Source organism: Carassius gibelio, chromosome A11 (genome assembly GCF_023724105.1).
Source record: "Carassius gibelio isolate Cgi1373 ecotype wild population from Czech Republic chromosome A11, carGib1.2-hapl.c, whole genome shotgun sequence".
Classification (NCBI taxonomy): Eukaryota; Metazoa; Chordata; class Actinopteri; order Cypriniformes; family Cyprinidae; genus Carassius; species Carassius gibelio.
In genome coordinates, this window is record NC_068381.1 from 25,099,277 (window position 1) to 25,118,239 (window position 18,963).

General features: G+C 35.3%; 1 long non-coding RNA gene across 1 annotated transcript; it reads left to right on the forward strand.

The window, feature by feature from the left end:
• Positions 1-1,442, forward strand: LOC128022798 (uncharacterized). The gene is made up of 4 exons (XR_008186012.1): positions 1-82; positions 226-310; positions 816-943; positions 1,064-1,442. It is a non-coding gene; the product is annotated as an uncharacterized LOC128022798 (long non-coding RNA).
• Positions 1,443-18,963: the final 17,521 nt, after the last annotated feature.

Here is an 18,963-nt window from a genome sequence, read left to right on the forward strand (position 1 = left end):
GCCAACCCTCACAAACCTTCCTAAAAACTAAAAGAGCTATTACTGAGTCTCAGCGAATCTTGCCATGATCAGCTCTTCCCAGGTACATTTGTTTAGAATATTTTTTTTAATCAACATTTACTCCTCAAATGCTCTGGTCTGAATCTTACTTTAAATTAACTTAATTATGTTTAATGAGCAATATTATTTGCACACAGAGTAAGTAGAGATTATCTTGTTTCACAGAAGAGAAGGAAGACCAAGGAAATGATTTGCTCAGGATGAGGAATGAAGATGGCCATCTTGTGCTCAAACAAACAGAAGTCCTCTGGTATGTGTGTGTTGAAGCAATGCTGTGTTATACAACATTTTATGATGATCTCTCACAGAACTGGTCATGTCAGCCTTGATTTCTTTTTTTACTATTACAATTACAGCATGTTAGCAAAGTGTGACTGGACATTTTTAATATTATGTTTTTAAAAACACACCACCTGTTTTAAAAGTAGACAAGTATCATGAAATTGGTTTAGTTGATATAAACACCAATGTACATTATTTCATTGTTTTCTAAATGTTATGTTATAAATTGTGAATTGATAGTGGATTGGTTTGAAGCCAGGCCTTACACTGCACAGACTAAAACACATTTGTGAGAGAAGTCAGGAACTTTGGAGAAAGATTCTAGAGGAAGAAAACACATTTACTGCAACAATAGATGAATTCTAGAGTCTCTGAGAACTACACATGCTAATGCAGTCTCATGAGCAAGACCTTTGCCTCTGTAACTTTTTCTTAATTCTTTAATTTTTATTGCAGTATTTTAATTTGTACAGATGATCTCATCAGCCAAATGAGGGGTTTTGACCAAGTGATGCTCTTGAAAGGAGTGAAAGAAGAGGATGTGCTAAATTCTCTTCAGAGAAAAAGCTTCTCAAAAGGTCTTAAAGCAGCTTGAAGAATGGTAAGTGTACAGTACTACAAGGGTCATAGTTGCTCACCCTGCTAAAATCACACAGAACATAAGCTGAGCTCTCTGTCCATTAAACAACTTCATCTGGATTGTTTGTTTCATTTTGACCAGGTCTGGGATCTTAGGACTGAGAGATCCTCTGGCTGAGAGAAGCTACACCACATCAGTGCTGGATATCAGCCACAAACTGTTTCCAGACACGAGAGAAGAAGAACACGATGGGGAGATGAAACCAGTTTAGATGTGATGATGGGAATCATTATTTTCTGGAACAGTATCTCATGTCTTATATGTATCACATGATCTGTATCACAGTTGACTGGATGGGACTGTGTGACTTTTAAGGACATTTCATCACTCATCTGTGTGAACTGATTTATATATGAGGTTAATGTATTTTTGATGATAATTATTTTCATTGAATCTTATTCGTCTTGATGCTACTTTATCAACTTTATAGTCTATGCTTCAATAAAATGAAAATGGTGAATATTGTGTTCTGAAGATTCTTGTTAAATACATAATTTTACTAGGTAGGCTGATATGTGTTTATTTTAGACTTGGAAAAACTACATATTAATTATTGGGATTATTTTTTTATTTAAGACATAAACATTTTTGATCGGATTAATAACATCTTGGACATCAGTACACCAGAAAGTAATTTTTTTATATTTTAGTAACAAATATGCAATTTTTTTAGTGAAATAAACGGAGTTACGAGATTAACTATTCTGCATTACAAGATGGTGCCATGGGCTTTATTGTTACAAACACTTGAGGGATAACTGAGAATGTAGCAGGAATGATCAATGGGATCTTGTACTGCATTAAAACCAAGAGCACACACATGATGTCCAGCACCTGAGGAGCAAGATACGGGGGTGAGGAGGACATTTTTACACTGATTTTTGCTAAATAGTTATATATATATATATATATATATATATATATATATATATATATATATATATATATATATATATATATATAAATTAATATTCTTAGCACTGCATGAATTTGTCCTTGTGTAATAGTGAAGTATCACAATGTGTATACATTGTCCTTGATTACTGCTTTACAGTGGGGAATAGATAAAGGCAAGTTGTTGCAGGTTCATCCATTATATTTCTTGCCATATACTTCAAAAATCAAATAAATAATCTATTATTTTCATTATTAAATCATTTCTTTCTAATTTTTCAATGTTTCATCAGATGGCCTCACAATGTCCTGTCAAAAGGTATAATAGTCATGATGAATAGAATAGAAAACAGAGGACTGTGAAAACTGTCAGATATAAATGTGACTCAGCTCAGTTTGTTGTCCATGATGAGGAGAATACATATATGTAGGTTTTACTGCCCTGCTACCCCCAGGGGCCCAGTAGCACCCCCCGGAAGAGCCCAAAACTGTACATTTCAAATGGCTGTAAATCAGAGTCCAATTAACATATCAAAGAGAAAATGGGCAGGATTATTACTTATGCTATGCTGATAAAATAATGTTGAGCTCAGTTTTCAGAAATAAATGGAAAGCTGACATAAAGGCATTTTAAATATTGCTCACTGTAAAATACCACATTTCAGCCTGCATCTCAAATATATCATAGAGGTTTGCACAATAAACATATTTAGATATCCAGTTTACCTTAAAATAAATAATTTATTTAGTTTCGTTAATAAAAAGTTTTAAACTACATTACCCACAAGCCTCCGTCGTTCTATCTATGCAAAGGCAACACTAGGGGGCTGTTTTTTGTAGTTCATTGAAGTTATGCTTAGGGTTAGGATTAGGATCTCGCTAAAGATGTCATTTTTGTCAAGATAGCAACACTTCATTGTTGACTTAATATATTACTAATGTGATGATAGCAGCAAAACATACTTTTTTACATGATGCGCTGTTTAATATGGGTTAAAAGATAGTCCAACCACAGACTGTCCTGAAAATTCATAGCCAATGACATCAAAGCTGAGCAGCAGCGACACACTTCCTTATCCATGTATGACCGACGTCTTTCGTTTTTCGGCTGAAAGGATAGATTCGGTTAACAATAGATTAAGCTTGCTACTTATTAGATTCTGTTTTATTAACGTCTTCACCTTCCTCCGTTGTTCAGCTTGACAAACATTGGGCAATATTGATGTGCACATGCCCAGCAGTCGCAGTTGTATCCAACAGACAGATTCCTCTATAATAAATATAAGACACATTTTTAAGATTTGTATTTTATTTTTTTTGACCAAAGACAAATATATTTACTAATCAAATGACGTGCTTCTAAAATTTACATTGTATATTACATTGTGTTTTAAAGTTAAAATTGTTCACATTTGTGTTTCTGTGATTTACCATTCTCTACCATTTGAACTCTAGGAATAAAAACTGAAATTATAAATGAATGAATGAATGAACAAATAAATACATAAAGCATAATAAACATGCATATTTTTGTAAGGATCTTCCATTATTTATTTATATGTCAAACTCATTTAAAGACAACATGCCCAAATTACTACACTGCATCCTCTGTCACCAAGCTCGTTTTTGCCACCATAAAGAATAAAAAGGCAGTTATGTTGTAAACATTAACTATTTTCAGTATGCAAATGAAAATGCTTTTATTAAAAAACAAAACAGTAAATACAGTATGTCTTTCAGAGAACACTGGAAAAAGTGTTGTGACCAAAATGTTATACAACACAATGTAAATGTTTCAAACTCACAAAAAAAACACCATGAAGACATGCATGTCAAGTGTGCAATATATTTTTAATATGGAGCGCTATTTTTAACTATTGTTTTCATCACTGGTTCTGTAATGTATTCATTATGAGCTTATAATTAAAACAAAGTTACATCTTCTGCAAAAATCAAACCACTGCAAAGTCTAATCACTGATCCAGGGACCATTTCTGTGTGTGCAGGGGAAAAAGAGTTAACGAGGTGAGTCTTTGTGCATGATGGAGCTACAGCGTTATCCTCAAACAATCCTGTAAGACAGAAAGGAAGGAAATATTAAATTACATTCAACTTATACATTACACTGTGTTTTGTTTAGACCATAAAAGCAGCCTCTGTAAAAACTTGAGAGTGTGTGTACGTGACAGTGAGTGAACGAGACTGTCCACGGTCTTAATAATGCCAAAGCACAGCGTCCTTAACACACACTAAACCTCTCCAATACTGCTCCGGAGCGCTATACAAAGCTTAGTGTATCCCATCATGCATCATGTTTTGGAATAAATCGTCAGACTTTTTGCCGAGATCTCACAAGAGGTCATGGGAAGCTGTCCAATGTACAGTATGTGAAATATTGATAATTAGTTATTAAAAATCTCTGTAAACACATAAGTGTCCCATAAGGCAGTGGCTCCCAATCCTGGTCCTGGAGAACCCCAACACTGCACATTTGAGATGTCTCCCTGATCAAACACACCTGATTCAACTCATCAGCTCATCAGTGAAGACTCCAAGGCAGATAAGAGAGACACCAAAACCGTGCAGTGCTGGGGTTCTCCAGGATCAGGATTGGGAAACGCAGTCATCAGGTCATGAAAAGTTCGACACACACTTGTGGTTATCATGCTCACTCGAACACTAGGCCAAATACAGGAAAGACTTCAAATAAGTAATCAAGTGGTCAAGTGAAAAGATGGCAAGTGTGGGTATTTGGACAGTGCAACAGTTTAAGAAACAACAAATGCTGTACAAATTATAACAGCAGGAATGTTTGATAAAAGAGACAAACTATCACAGACTTACTGCTGCATATATCTGCCTCCGCAGCTTTCTGTCTTCTCCATTTCTGAAGGAATCCCTCTCCAGAAACACCACTGGGCTGACTGCCTTTACGTCTTTTCAGCTAAAAATAAAAATAAAAATAATAAAAAGGGGAGAGTAAATAAAATTGAATTATATACAGAATGTTAATAATGATCTGTGAGCAAAATATTTAGATATAATATATATATATATATATATATATATATATATATATATATATATATATATATATATATATATATGTATATAAAATGATATGAAAGAACTGCAAGATGGAAAAATGCATGTTTTATTATTTATTTTTAATTGGATTTTTTTTTTTTTTTTTTTGGATTTACATTAAAAGGTATTAAAAGCATGGTACAGAACATATGATTACTGTGATATCTGTCATATAACAGCACATAAAAACACTAACATTACAGTGATACAAACATAGCTGGTTTGGTGATTATTGTATTGTTGTACTGATTATTAATATACCATAGTAAAACTACAGTTACAGTTACTAATGTCCTGTTTACTGTGTTTTAACTTCACATTTCATTTATTACTATTGTAAGTGTCGTGATTACCATGATTTTACTACAAATACAACTTACATCATTGATCCTGAAATTAATAATAATATAAAACGGATCGAAGGTCTATGGCACGTCACGTGACAGATAGAGTTTAATCAGACTAATTAGCAGCTGTGTTCATTTATTTAAACGCAATGAAACTCAAAGACAGCCGCGGATGACCGATATAATACAGCGATTAAACATATGGCACTAATTTGATTAATAAATAAGACAGAATACATTTTATAAAAGGCATTAAAAGAGCGTATATACGACTACTCACCCAAACTGTGGAACTGATAGCAAGTATCGCAATGTGTGCTGAATGAGACTTCTTGAACGTGATTTCATAGCGATAAACATCTCATGTCCTCGTGTCAAATTCTGACGCCAAAAGTTTCCCATTGAAAGCAATGAAGGTCGTAGTGCTTCGATATTCGACGCCGAGAGGCACATTTGGCGTCATAAAAGTGACGCTAGGGGCGCTTGACCATGCTTCGGTTTTTGACGCCTTTGGAGTGAGAATGGGTTGTTCATCTTCAAGTATTACTAGCTAAAACACAATCCAATTAAACAAATAACAAAAATCGGTGTGTTTTTGCTAACATTAACACATTTTCAAGCACCCTTTAACAGTGACTTGTAATATTTCACGACCCTGTCCAGATAGCACAGAAACAAAGCACTCATATATCATGAAAGTTTGGTAATAATACTTCCATGTGTGTTGTGCTCTTTCTTCCTGCTCTCAGGGACTCATTTGAAGCTAAACATGAGATCAAAGGAGAGTTTCTGCTCTAAGGTGACCCAATTATACAGTGGGTAGGGAGCCCTGCCATCATCAGCGCTGATTCTAAGGTGACAGAACAGTTTATGCACATTATGATAAAGAGTGTTTGCCTCATTATTTCCCCTGGGATTTTTTTTTCCCTCCTTTTTTCTTTACTCCAAACACAGAGTGTTTGCTAATTATCAGGGAATGTCAGTGATTTCAGAAAGTTGTGTGATTTAAAGATCTCTCTGGAATAACTGTTTGAAACTAGGGGGGACTTATTTTCACTTATAAGGCACATATAAGACACTTACTGAATCTTCAGAGAGGTCTTTGTGAAAGCAGTGTTTTAAGCAATAATATATATAGCCAAACCAAAATGTATTAAGACACCTTCAACATTTCGCACATTATCACAGTTTATTCAATATAGTTTTGAAAATGGTCATAAAATATTTAAATAACTTAAAAAAAGTGTCAGAATAAATTCATTTTGATAATGTCAGATAGCTTTAATAGAAAGGTATGTAATGATGAATTAGGTTGAATAGCTGTCAGCTGTTAAATTATGTACACAGTTAGATAATATCAATTTAGGTCAACTAATTATCAAGTGATGCTTAAATTTGTTCAGTCTGTGGTGTAAAAAAGTTTGCATTAGCAATAATAATAATAATAACCAAAGCATGGTCAGGTCAATAGTTTTGGTCCAATTTATTATTATTATTATTATTATTATTATTATTATTATTATTATTATTATTGTTATTATTATTATTTTTCAGTTTTACTTGTGCAAAAAAAAAAAATAATAATAATAATAAATAAAAAAACTCACTGAATTTACTACATTTTTAAGGTAAGTGGTTGTAATCAATATATTTTTGCTACATATTTTGTTGTCTGACTTTCAACATGTATATAATATAATTCTATAATTATGAATTACATGTGTGTGTGTGTGTGTGTGTGTGTGTTTGTTATTATTATTATTATTATTATTATTATTATTATTATTATTATTATTACTATTATTATTATTATTATTATTATTATTAAATGTTGCTAAAATAAATTGTTTCCAACCACTTACCTTGTAGGCGTCATTATATTTATGTATCATTTTTATTTATTTATTTTTATTTTTATTTTTATTTCTTGTAGTCCACTGTATGAAGGATTTTTGAGTGTAATATGTCACAGCTAACTTTATTTTACTGTGCTTACTTTTATAAATGAACTAGTGTCCTGCACCCACTACACTTTAAAAAATGAATCATGGGTCTTGTAATTTTCATTAACAAAATAAGATGATAATTAAAAATAAAGTGTGGATTTCATTAAAGAAATTGTGATTAGTGTAGTATAGAAAATGTTGAGGACTTTTTACTAATGAAACAAAGAGATGTGTTTTCCTCATTTTATTTAAGGAGACTTAAGCAGTGTTGGTGCTTGAATTGGGGAACTGATTAAACTAAAATAATTAAGGAGAGAAGGCTACCTATTTATTTTAAGAGAATTACCTCAATTTTGCAGTTTTATTTTAGAGGTGATTGTTAGTTCCCAGCATGCTTTGCATATGGCTGGAGTGAAGGGAAGCATCTATTATTGTTTAATTTTCAGTTATTTTGACATTTGTAAGAGTTTCTGTTACATTAAAGTTTCCATTGCACAGTGAAAAGATATCAGAAATGATATCTGCTGTCTGGATAATTTTTGGTTTGACTGGTTATATCGGCAGGCAAACAAGCTGTGTATTTTAAAATACATTTTTGTATATTTTATAGATTAATGTATGGATTTTTAAAATAATAATAATACATTTCTCAAAGTTGCTCACACCTAAAATGCTTGAGTTTTAGATGCTGCCACTTTACTGTATGTTTGATTGTCTGTATGTTTCATTACTGTATGTTTGATTGTCTTTTCAAAAGAATATGCACTATTAGCTACTAATGAAATCACTGCAAAATAAGTTAAGAAAGAAAGAAAGATCTCACGTTAAAACGATAATCTGTGATGTGATTATTTTAAGTCTTTAGAACTATGTACTGAAATTGTCTCCTATTACATCTTCATAACATGTTCAGATGAGTTCATGCCAATCATTCCCTCCGTTCAGGTCTGGCTTTCTTTCAGTTCGCTGTCCAGAATTTGAGTTGTTTATATTGACCAGTAAATGAAGACAATAACTTCAGTGGCACCACTGACCTTCTCACATCAGCTGTTCTGATTGCTGGTTTGTTCCTTTTCCTCCCCGTTTCTTTCTCTCAATCACACGCAGACACTCACCTCAACCTCAATCATGTACTTTCCCTCAAGAAGCCTTCTGTGTTCCCCCCAATAATGACACTTGTGTCCATATACGATACGTGCTGCTCTTATTGTAATCTTATATCTCATGTGGGTTTGGCTGTAGTACTTGCACACAGATATTCACACACGACGAGACTCTCTCTCGCTATAAAACAAGACGTCAAGTTGAATGAGATGCTTTAGAAAATGTACAACCTTGAGCAACAGGAACGCCATCAGCACAGCAATAAAACCCACATCAATTTCCAACTAAGAAGAAAAGAAACATCTCATTTCATGAGGGATGTTTCTATTCCAGCCCACATCCAGAAAGAGGTATTTCATCTGAGAACGAGATAAGCAAACCTGCACATCTCATGATGGATTCGGTGAGCAGAGCGCTGTTTTGTAATGAGCAGCCGTTACATTTACATTCATGTTTTTTATAGATGCTTTCTCACCAGAGAAACAGAGAAAACCATTCTAGCGTAAGTCGTTCTGAAGAAACAGCAATACTCTAAATTTATACTTTGCTTCCCATTTCTGGATTACATATGTGCTTTGTTGAGGCTCTGACAACAGCAGATAGCGGGATCTTTTCATAGGCCAGCAGGAACTCTCTGGGCAGTGGCTTTTGGGTTTGATTGGATGGCATTTTCTTGTCCTATTACTTTTTGTGTGTGTTGAGTACAAAGCAGGATTTTTGTATATATTATATTATATTACGTATAGGCCCATTATACAAAACTCTGGTGATCTAAGGTGGTCATGAGGGTGCTTACGAAATCCAATATTGAAACACACTATGTACACTATGTGAGCAGTGTGGTGTAGAAGCGGAGAGCAAAGTTCCACAGTTTGCTTGGATCATGGAGCAGGTTTTTCGAAAAGTGAGCAGTTTTGGCTCCAAGACTGCAATTATTTAGGACTAACAAATAACAATACATAATAATTTTAAATAAATAAATACAATTTTTAAATGAAAGATAATGCTACATTGAAATATTATAAAACAAAGTTAAATAATTGTAAAGAATGTAAAGGCTATTGCAAGATCACTGCTTGAGTGACACTGCCAAAATAACTGGCAGTGCAAATCATAAAAAAAAAAAAAAAAAAAAAAAAAAAAAACATTAAAACATTTTCTTCATGCATGATGATATTGCTTTAATCGTTCATTGTCTCTTTTGCATTTCGTTCAACTTGAAATCATTTTAGTATGTGTGTTGGGCTTATTTGAACAGGACACACCCCTAGTTTCATGATTCCCATAGGCACAAGTCAAAAGAGTGCATATGATTCCCAGAGCGATTATGCAGATTTTTTCTCTTAAATCCTACGGGGGAAATAGGGTTTTAAGCTCTTAATCTGGACCTGGAGAATTCTGCTGTGAGGACATAAAGCATTGAAGCTCATCTCATATGAATCAGGGAAACACACGTCTCCAAGCAACAGCACAAAGCCAACTTCCTTTTTCCATCTGCACAGAATTAGAAAGGCTTTGGCGAAACACATAAAGTGTCACAATGCTGATTTCTCTTATGGGCCTTGACACTTTACAGCGAGAAAGGCCTTGTTCAGAATCAGCTCCTCCATGAAAAAGAATCACAATCCAATAGAAGCACAACATGCTAACAACCAAATACCATTTTATAAATAAAGTCAGAATTTTGATAGAATCTCACAAACTCAGATACAATATTTTAACAGAAATAGTTTATTTTTAAGAATACATTATTATTATTATTATTATTATTATTATTATTATTATTATTATTATTATTATAGGTATTACAAATAATAATGAATACATAAAGTAATAATATATAAAATAAAGAATTGAGGCGTCAGTCGTCATCTGATTATTTGCTTCTGTCTGTCTGTGTTATTACACATTGCTGAAATAGTAGTCTTCAGCCAGCCACACAGTGTGGGGTCAGTCAGACTCACTCATGAATGCCACTGGCAGGAATGAATCTATTGATGATTAAAATGTAGAGCCGCTTGCTGGGTAACTGCGGTCATATTATCTATAGCAGGTGTTTTTACATAGTAATGTGGTAACATGATATGCTAGGAAACTCAAAAACACTTGCAATCATCTATTTCTCTTTATTTCGGTATAGTTCAATAACATGCAAAAGAACATAACTAACTGACACAACTCCCTTTTAGAAATGTCTAAATATATCATTGCTAGAGAGGTATTTTAAACTGATATGATTATGTGACAACATAATGCCAGTGAACATGAATAGAATAAGGGCATTTTTACACAACAACGACATTTTAAAATCAGAAATGTTTTTCCTTTGCGTTTTTGAAAAGTTTTGTGTACAGGCAGTGGTTGAAGTGGGATTTGGCAGGTGGGGGAGCCCTCAAATTTTGTGTAGGTGCAACAGGGAAAAAGACTTATCGTGAGACAGCATACAGAGTATCGTGGTATAGAAATAATTATTGGGACAAGAGTGTCACTGTGGCACCAAGTATCACAATACTTACTTGATATTTTAATGTTTTTATTTTGTTTTGGCAGACTGCCTTATTCTGTGTAATTACTATTCATGGACATTTTGTCTCTTTCAATATTGACACGCTGGAGTGTTAGCCAACTGCCTTGCAGTTAACCTTACGTTTGTCACAAGGTTATGATAGTTTTGCATTCTTAAATAATTTTTTTTATTTTAATATCGTTTTCGATTTTGTTTTAAATTTCAGTTTATTTTTAGTAAGTTTCATCAATGGTTTTGTTAGTTTTAGTTAATTGAGTGGTTAATGGCCTCAGCAACTTCACGCGCAAACAGGCATTTCCCTTAACAGCCATAGGCCAGATTTTCACCCACAGTAAAGAGCTTGTTAATAACGAGAATGTTTATTGATTTTTGCTAGTTAATATTTTATTTCAGTAACTGTTGTTAGTTTCATTTATTATTATTATTATTATTATTATTATTATTATTCCACTTTACAAAAAGAAAAGAAAAGAAAAAAATTATTGACCAATTTTAAGTCTTAGTTTCAGTTTTTGTTTACGAAAATATCCTTATTGAATTCCTCACTGACTACCTGATGAACAGAGCCATACCGCCCTGCAAATAATAGTCGAACTCGGAGCCTTGCTCGTTCTTTAACTTGTGTTTGTTGCCCTGTCTAAACTTTGGATATTTGAAATTAGCCTACTTCCAGTGTTGTAGTCGAGACCAGCTCATTCGAGTCCGAGTCCAGATTGAGTCCAGAGAGGGTCGAGTCCGAGTCAAGACCGAGTTCAGAAAGGGTCGAGTCCGAGTCAAGACCGAGACCAGAGAGATTGGGTCTGAGACAAGACCTAAAGAAATCTTCAAGAGTATGTCAAATGTTTGGTGGAAACAATAAAGGTTAAAAGGGCCACATAGTATGTGGTGTAAAGGTTATTTTATTAGTATTATGAAGTGTTACTTGTCAATATTAAGTGCTCATTTTCACATAACATCGTTGTACCACTATACACATCCATATAACCTTTCTAGTACACATAATATTACTGTACGACTCTATATTGTAATTCTACATAACACTTCTAGTACAAGTAACATTACTGTACCACTATACCTGTAAATGTTCAACTGTAACAGCTTTTACATAACTTTTAACCTTGAAGCTTAACTAATGACTGCTAATATCCTTACAATGTCTTGGATTATGTGCACTTTAGATGTTGTGAAGATTACAGATTGGCATAATTACTTTTCAAAAAAACAAGTGAGGAGACCATCCAGCTACCCAACCAAGCACGATGTGGTCTCATGATCAATCCACCCCAACTAAAAACTCTCTCTACTGGCGCAGAGGAAGCGGGGACTGACAACAGTTACCATTTCATCACTTTCTGTAACAGCAACGGATAATCTAATGCTAATTTCCCTGGATGGTGCGTTTTAATGCAGGGTAAAATACACACTAGTCGAAGTTTTTTTAGTTACGGAGGCAGGAGGGTAACTTAAGGCCGGTGACACACTGGCAGCGTGGTGTCTCTACTGCGTGCCAGAAGCGTGGTGGTTGCTTCGCGTTTTCTGTGTCTTTACACACCAGAAGCGTGCCTGCACGTGGCGCTTGGCGCGCTGCTGCGGCTGTAGGTGACATAGAGGGAGGCCGCCAAAAAAACAGGCTCTTTATTTTTTTTATTACAATATCAAATTTATTTTTTTATTTTTTTACACACCTACTGATAAGACACCGTCAACAGTATTGACGGCAAAATAGAGTATGTTTGACATGTGCAATATTTGAAAATCGATCATTATTAATTTATTTTTAAAATTACATTTATATCTGAATTTATGTCAACCTATAGACTTTCAAATATCAAAATGTCATGAATTAATATGTATTTGTGTACAAAATGACATATAAACATATTTTCCTAGTAGGCCTATATTTTGCCTGGAAACGCTTCCCACATGCACGCGTGTCGCGTGAAAAATAGGCGTCGGTTCTATTTCTAGCATGCGCGCGTTTTCCGCGCGTCTCACGCAGGCAGTCTGCAAGATCTAACCTGTTAACATGGGAGCCGAATTAAAAACAGACACGCCACGCGGCTGAGGCGCTTGCGCCACGCATCCAGTGTGTTGCTGGCCTAACGTCTCACGTCAAAAGAAAATCACCAGTCATTGGATGTGTCAATCATACATCAATTTAAATAAACATTAACATACAGTAATAATCATGAAATATTTGGATTCGGACTCGAGTGGACTCGGGCATAAGTCCGATTCCTAATATGTTCGAGTCCGAGTCAATACCGAGTCAAAATGCACACGAGTCCATGACAAGACCGAGACCATTAAAATACGGTCTCGAGACCGAGTCCAAGACCGAGTCCGAGTCTCGAGTACTCAACACTGCCTACTTCACCTTAGACTTTTAACTCCACTGCAACATCCACTATTTATGGCTAGAACAGCAACTGTAAACACCACGACTAGCGTTGAACCAGCAATGCCCTCAAATCAGGCAGGAGAACCATGACTGAGAACATAACACAAGTCGGGAAGCGTGTTTGTGAAGGAGGGGCCAGGGGGTGATATTACTTGATGTGTAAAGACTCCTTCAGATCAGAACCACCAGGCTGGCTTTTTTTTTTTTTTTTACACTTGCCATTCCTTTCCTTTAGAGTGGCACACTGTCGCCCTTCCTACATAACATCCAAATTATTCAAATCATGTAACTTTACGTAAACTATTCAGCTATACAACATGTGTTGTTTTCCCAGCCAGCTTTCTGTGCACATGATCTGAAACACAGAAGTATAGGCTTCTTTGGGCCTCAGGTGAGCCTGCAAATGGACAAGTACAGTACACACAAAAATGTGTCTAAGTGGCCATATCTTGGCAAGTTTTCCCTTAGTTATGTCTTAAGGGAACATAAACAGCTGGGAAAATAATTTAATACTTGTCAGTATATTAGATACTGTATGTGCATTCAGACTTAAAGTGACAGCAGCCTAATTAACCGTTATCTCTGTAATTAAAAGGGATAGTTCACCCAAATAGCAAAATTATGTCATTAATAACTTACCCTCATGTTGTTCCAAACCAGTGAGACCTCCGTTTATCTTTGGAACATAGTTTAAGATATTTTAGATTTAGTCTGAGAGCTCTCAGTCCCTCCATTGAAACTGTGTGTACGGTCTACTGTCCATGTCCAGAGGGTCAGTTAGAATTTTTATGGAAGCATCGAAAATACATTTTGGTCCAAAAATAGCAAAGAAATATGACTTTATTCAGCATTGTCTTCTCTTCCTTGTCTGTTGTGAGAGACAGTTCAAAACAAAGCAGTTTGTGATATCCGGTTCGCGAAGGAATCATTCGATGTAACCGGATCTTTTTGAACCAGTTCACCGAATCGAACTGAATCGTTTTAAACGGTTAGCATCTCCAATACGCATTAATCCGCAAATGACAAATGACTTTTAATGTGGCTGACACTCCCTCTGAGTTAAAACAAACCAATATCCCGGAGTAATTCATTTACTCAAACAGTACACTGACTGAACTGCTGTGAAGAGAGAACTGAAGATGAACACCGAGCCGAGCCAGATAACGAACAAAAGATTGACTCTTCTTGAGTCAAGAACCGTTTCTGTCAGACGCGTCCGATTCGCAGTGGTGTCAAAAGTATTGGCTTTCATTACTCAAGTAGAAGTATAGATACTAGGTCTTAAAAAGACTTTTGTAGAAGTTGAAGTATCAACTCACGCTTTTTACTCAAGTAAAAGTGTAAAAGTACTGGTTTAAAAAAACTACTTAAAGTATAAAAGTAAAAGTAATGTAAGGGAACAAATGCCATTAAGAACAAAAGCTTAGGCCGCACCACAGGGGCCTATTGTGCACTACCCCACCTCCTAAAAAAAAAACATTTTTCTAAAGGCCATAATGAATATAATGTTATATTAAATGTTCATGTTGAAAAATTTGGGATGCACTAGGCTACATGTTTCAGCAACATATATGCCCATTGAAAATGAACACATTTTAGTACAATGCAATTACATTAAAGGACTAGAGATATGATTAATAGTTGCCAATAAGTATTGTTATGGTGCAAAAAGTCAGACTTCAGAGGCATGTCATCAATAACCTTTAATGGAATGTAAATATACATCCAAGCTTAGCTGCAGGAATCTGCGAGGGCAATGGACAAGAACATTGGTGCAGGCTTAGTAACAATTACTCTTGTAACGTTGTCTATTTACAATAAGCATTATAGTGCTGTCAAAATTAATGATTAATCCAAGTGATTAATCAATAACTAAAAAGGAAAATTAACTCATAATCCCGATACCTTCTTGATTGACAGCTTCCTGTATTCGGTACATACGTATGCTATGTTAAGTTACAAAGTTGGTATAGCCTAGATATCACAACATTGTCAATCGCAAACGATAATTTATTAAAACGTCTCACTACCGAACTACCAACAGTAGCTTTATTTGTGGAGAACGAAGATAAAGCACCCATTCGGTAAATGAGCCAGTGAGAAATAATAACTTTTAAATAGGGTCCAGTGCCTTTTCGATACTTTTAAAACAGTACAGGCGCCTAAATGGGGCCTGAACCTATACTTAAAAAAAGAACCTAAAAAAAAAAAAAAACTATGGATAACTTAAAAGAACATTCCAAATATTTTAAATAAATCCATAGCTTTCACCTGGGATGCTCTCACTTCCCAAGTTGTGCTTCCCTTAATCTAAGGCTAATAAATGTATTTCACAATCTGGGTCATTATTTAATATAAAACCACACATAATTCTACTGTATATCTTTCACTCACTCTGATATTTAGTTAAGATGAGTGCTGTCTGTCACTGTCTTAAATCAGTTCTGTGAATGACTGTATGCTCATTCTTTATAAAGTAGCAACAATGTCGTTTGTAAAGTACAGTAATGTGCAAAAGTCTTAGGCACATTAGTATTTTCACCCCAAAAAAGGGTTTTAAGCCAGTTATTTAAATCTTTTGCTTTAGTGTGTCCATAGTAAATATCAGTTAGCCATTAATTTTAATAATAATCTAGTGCGATTTTGAATGCAAAAGCAGTTTGACAACGGCAAAATGAATGTTTGGAAATGTAAACTGATATTTTCTACCGACACACTACAGCAAAATATATAAATAGCCGAACACCATTCTTTTAAGTGAAAATACTAACGTGCCTAAGACTTTTGTACAGTAGTTAGTGTATGTATAAAGTACGTATGATTAAATTAATATTTAGTATAAGTATATTTAAATAAGTGTAATTAAAGTATTTGTTCGGTCATATGTGTTAAGGGCTAGATTTTCACTGGAGGAAACGGCTGTGACAAGCGAAAACTTTACAGTAGATGAGAAAGCGACAGCTTCTTCGCGACCTTTTGTAAACTGTTTTTATGACAAATAACTTCACTGATACAGATTCTAACAATCTATTGATAAACACACACCTTATGTCCTGTCTCTGTTTGAGCTCGTGCTGCTCCGCCGCGGTCTGCGGATTGAAGAGCGCGCTGAAAGACGGGGAGGAGACCGGTCTGACGCCGGTTTCATATGAAATTTAAGCCGACTGACTCTGAGGCGATCGGATACCGGTTCCATACCCAACCCTACTTTTAAGAAATACATTTTATGATAAACGAACCAAAAACTGTATATGCCCTTGCTGGAGGGTGATGTAATTTGTGTCTCATGTGCAGGTGCGATGGATCGCATAGTAGGGTGTCGGGATGGTATCTGTTTATACTTCTCATCCAACCACAATCAAATTCACTCCATCCGGATGGCGCGATTTATCTGGATAGTTTTTTTTTATTTATTATTTATTTATTTATTTATTTATTTTTTTGAGTGATGACAAGCCGGAATGAAAACAAGGCGAAATGAAATACCAGTAACGAAGCTATTTTTAAAATGTAAGGAGTAGAAAGTACAGATACTTGCGTGAAAATGTAAGGAGTAGAAGTAAAAAGTCGGCTGAAAAATAATTACTCAAGTAAAGTATAGATACCCCAAATTTCTACTTAAGTACAGTAACGAAGTATTTGTACTTCGTTACTTGACACCTCTGCCGATTCGTGAACCAAGGAGCTGATGATACTGCGAATGTGTGATTCAGTGTGAAGCAGACTGACACACAGAGCGTCTGAACTGAACTGATTGTTTTAGTGATTGATTCTGAACTGATTCTGTGCTAATGTTATGAGCCCAGGTAAACCGAAGGCTTGAATCAAGGGCAATCATCACCAATGACGCCATTACGTCAAGCGCAAAAGAACCGGTGAACCGTTTTCTTCAACCTGTTTATTGAATTGAACTGTCCGAAAGAACTACTGGTGATCCCAAAACCGATGTAACCGGTTCTTGACCCGTGAATGAGTCAGTCTATTGTTCAGGACTACTTTGATGATGTTTTTCTTACCTTTCTGGACACGGACAGTAGACCATACACACAGCTTCAATGGAGGGACTGAGAGCTCTCAGACTAAATCTAAAATATCTTAAACTGTGTTCATGAAGATAAGCGGAGGTCTTACGGGTTTGGAACAACATGAAGGTGAGTTATTAATGACATAATTTTGCTATTTGGGTGAACTATCCCTTTAATGTTAATCAAACTAAAGAAAATTAGAGACTCATTCACTGCTCATTTGCTCATATGATGCAGTGTTTTATTCTTAGTTTTGATTACTTCATTTAATTCCTGTGTAGTATGCCAATATTTTTAGTAGGCTAAGTTGTTGATTTCATTTGTGTATCATATTTGTCATGTTGTTTGTAGTTCTTTCTTTCTTTCTTTCTTTCTTTCTTTCTTTCTTTCTTTCTTTCTTTCTTTCTTTCTTTCTTTCTTTCTTTCTTTCTTCCTTTAATGGTCACTGTTGTTTGATTACAGTGAAACTGCTCTGGAAGAACAGATCAAGGGATGGTGGTCTTTGATTTATTTTTTTTTATTTTTTTTGAACACACTGACTGGGGCCTCCTGACCCTGGCCCCCAGATGTCTAGGACCAGCACTGTAAGCACCTCTCGTTGCTCTAGGGATGGAGTGGACTACAAGGAGGTGTGTGTGGCCCAGACTTAGAGGTAAGTGCGGACCTAGGATAATAAAGCCCACTAAAAGAGATAAAGCTTTTTTTGCATTTGTTTCCCAAACACTGGAATAGTCTTCCTGATAACGTTTGGGGTTCAGACATACTCTCTCTGTTTAAAAAGACACATCTATTTGGCCAAACATTTAAATAATGCATTGCATAATGTTGTACTGTTGTATCTGATCAAATGCATATTATTATTCCTTAGCTTGGGTTGAACAAATAAATTTTGCTTGGTTGGAACAGCAGCTATGCTATTTATGTCTCTATTTGTTTCTCTAATTCAGATTGACATCCCGTGGTAACTAGGAATTGCACAAACTTTAGTCTGGATCCAGCCCTGAATTTTAACGTACATATCTGCCATATGTACATCAATTTGAAATAGTCAAGCTACTACTAATTATATTGTAGAAACTTAATTTTCTGTATAGCTGCTTTGCATTGATTTGTATTGTGAAAGGCGCTATACAAATAAACTGAACTGAACTGAATTTAATTAAATAAAGAGAGAGGACAACCTTCTTGGCCATGGTAGGACTAACTGGGATGGCCTCGATGGTCACTGCAGTTGGGCCAAGATGGACCGGTGAGCTGAAGTGACAGGCAGGACAGGGCCCTCTGAGACCGGGATGGGAGTGCCAGGACACCATTTCAGAAGAGCACTCATCTTCTCAATGTGGCACATATGCTCCACTTACTACCCATAACTCCAGCGGAGGAGATTTCACAATGCTGATGAGAGAATGTGGGTGTTAGGGCATCCATTAAAGACAAATTTCATACCAGTCTCACAAATGAGACCAGTCTTGATGCTTTGTCATGGAGGACCTGTGCAGAAGCCCTAATGGGGAGAAGTTAGTTTGCAACTTGCTTATCTACTAATGGCCCATAATCCCTTATCTTGTATTCTGGGAAGGTGGTTAAGTGAGAATGTTGAGTAATACCAATTATTAGCTTAACTGAAGCACACATCATTAATCCAATTAA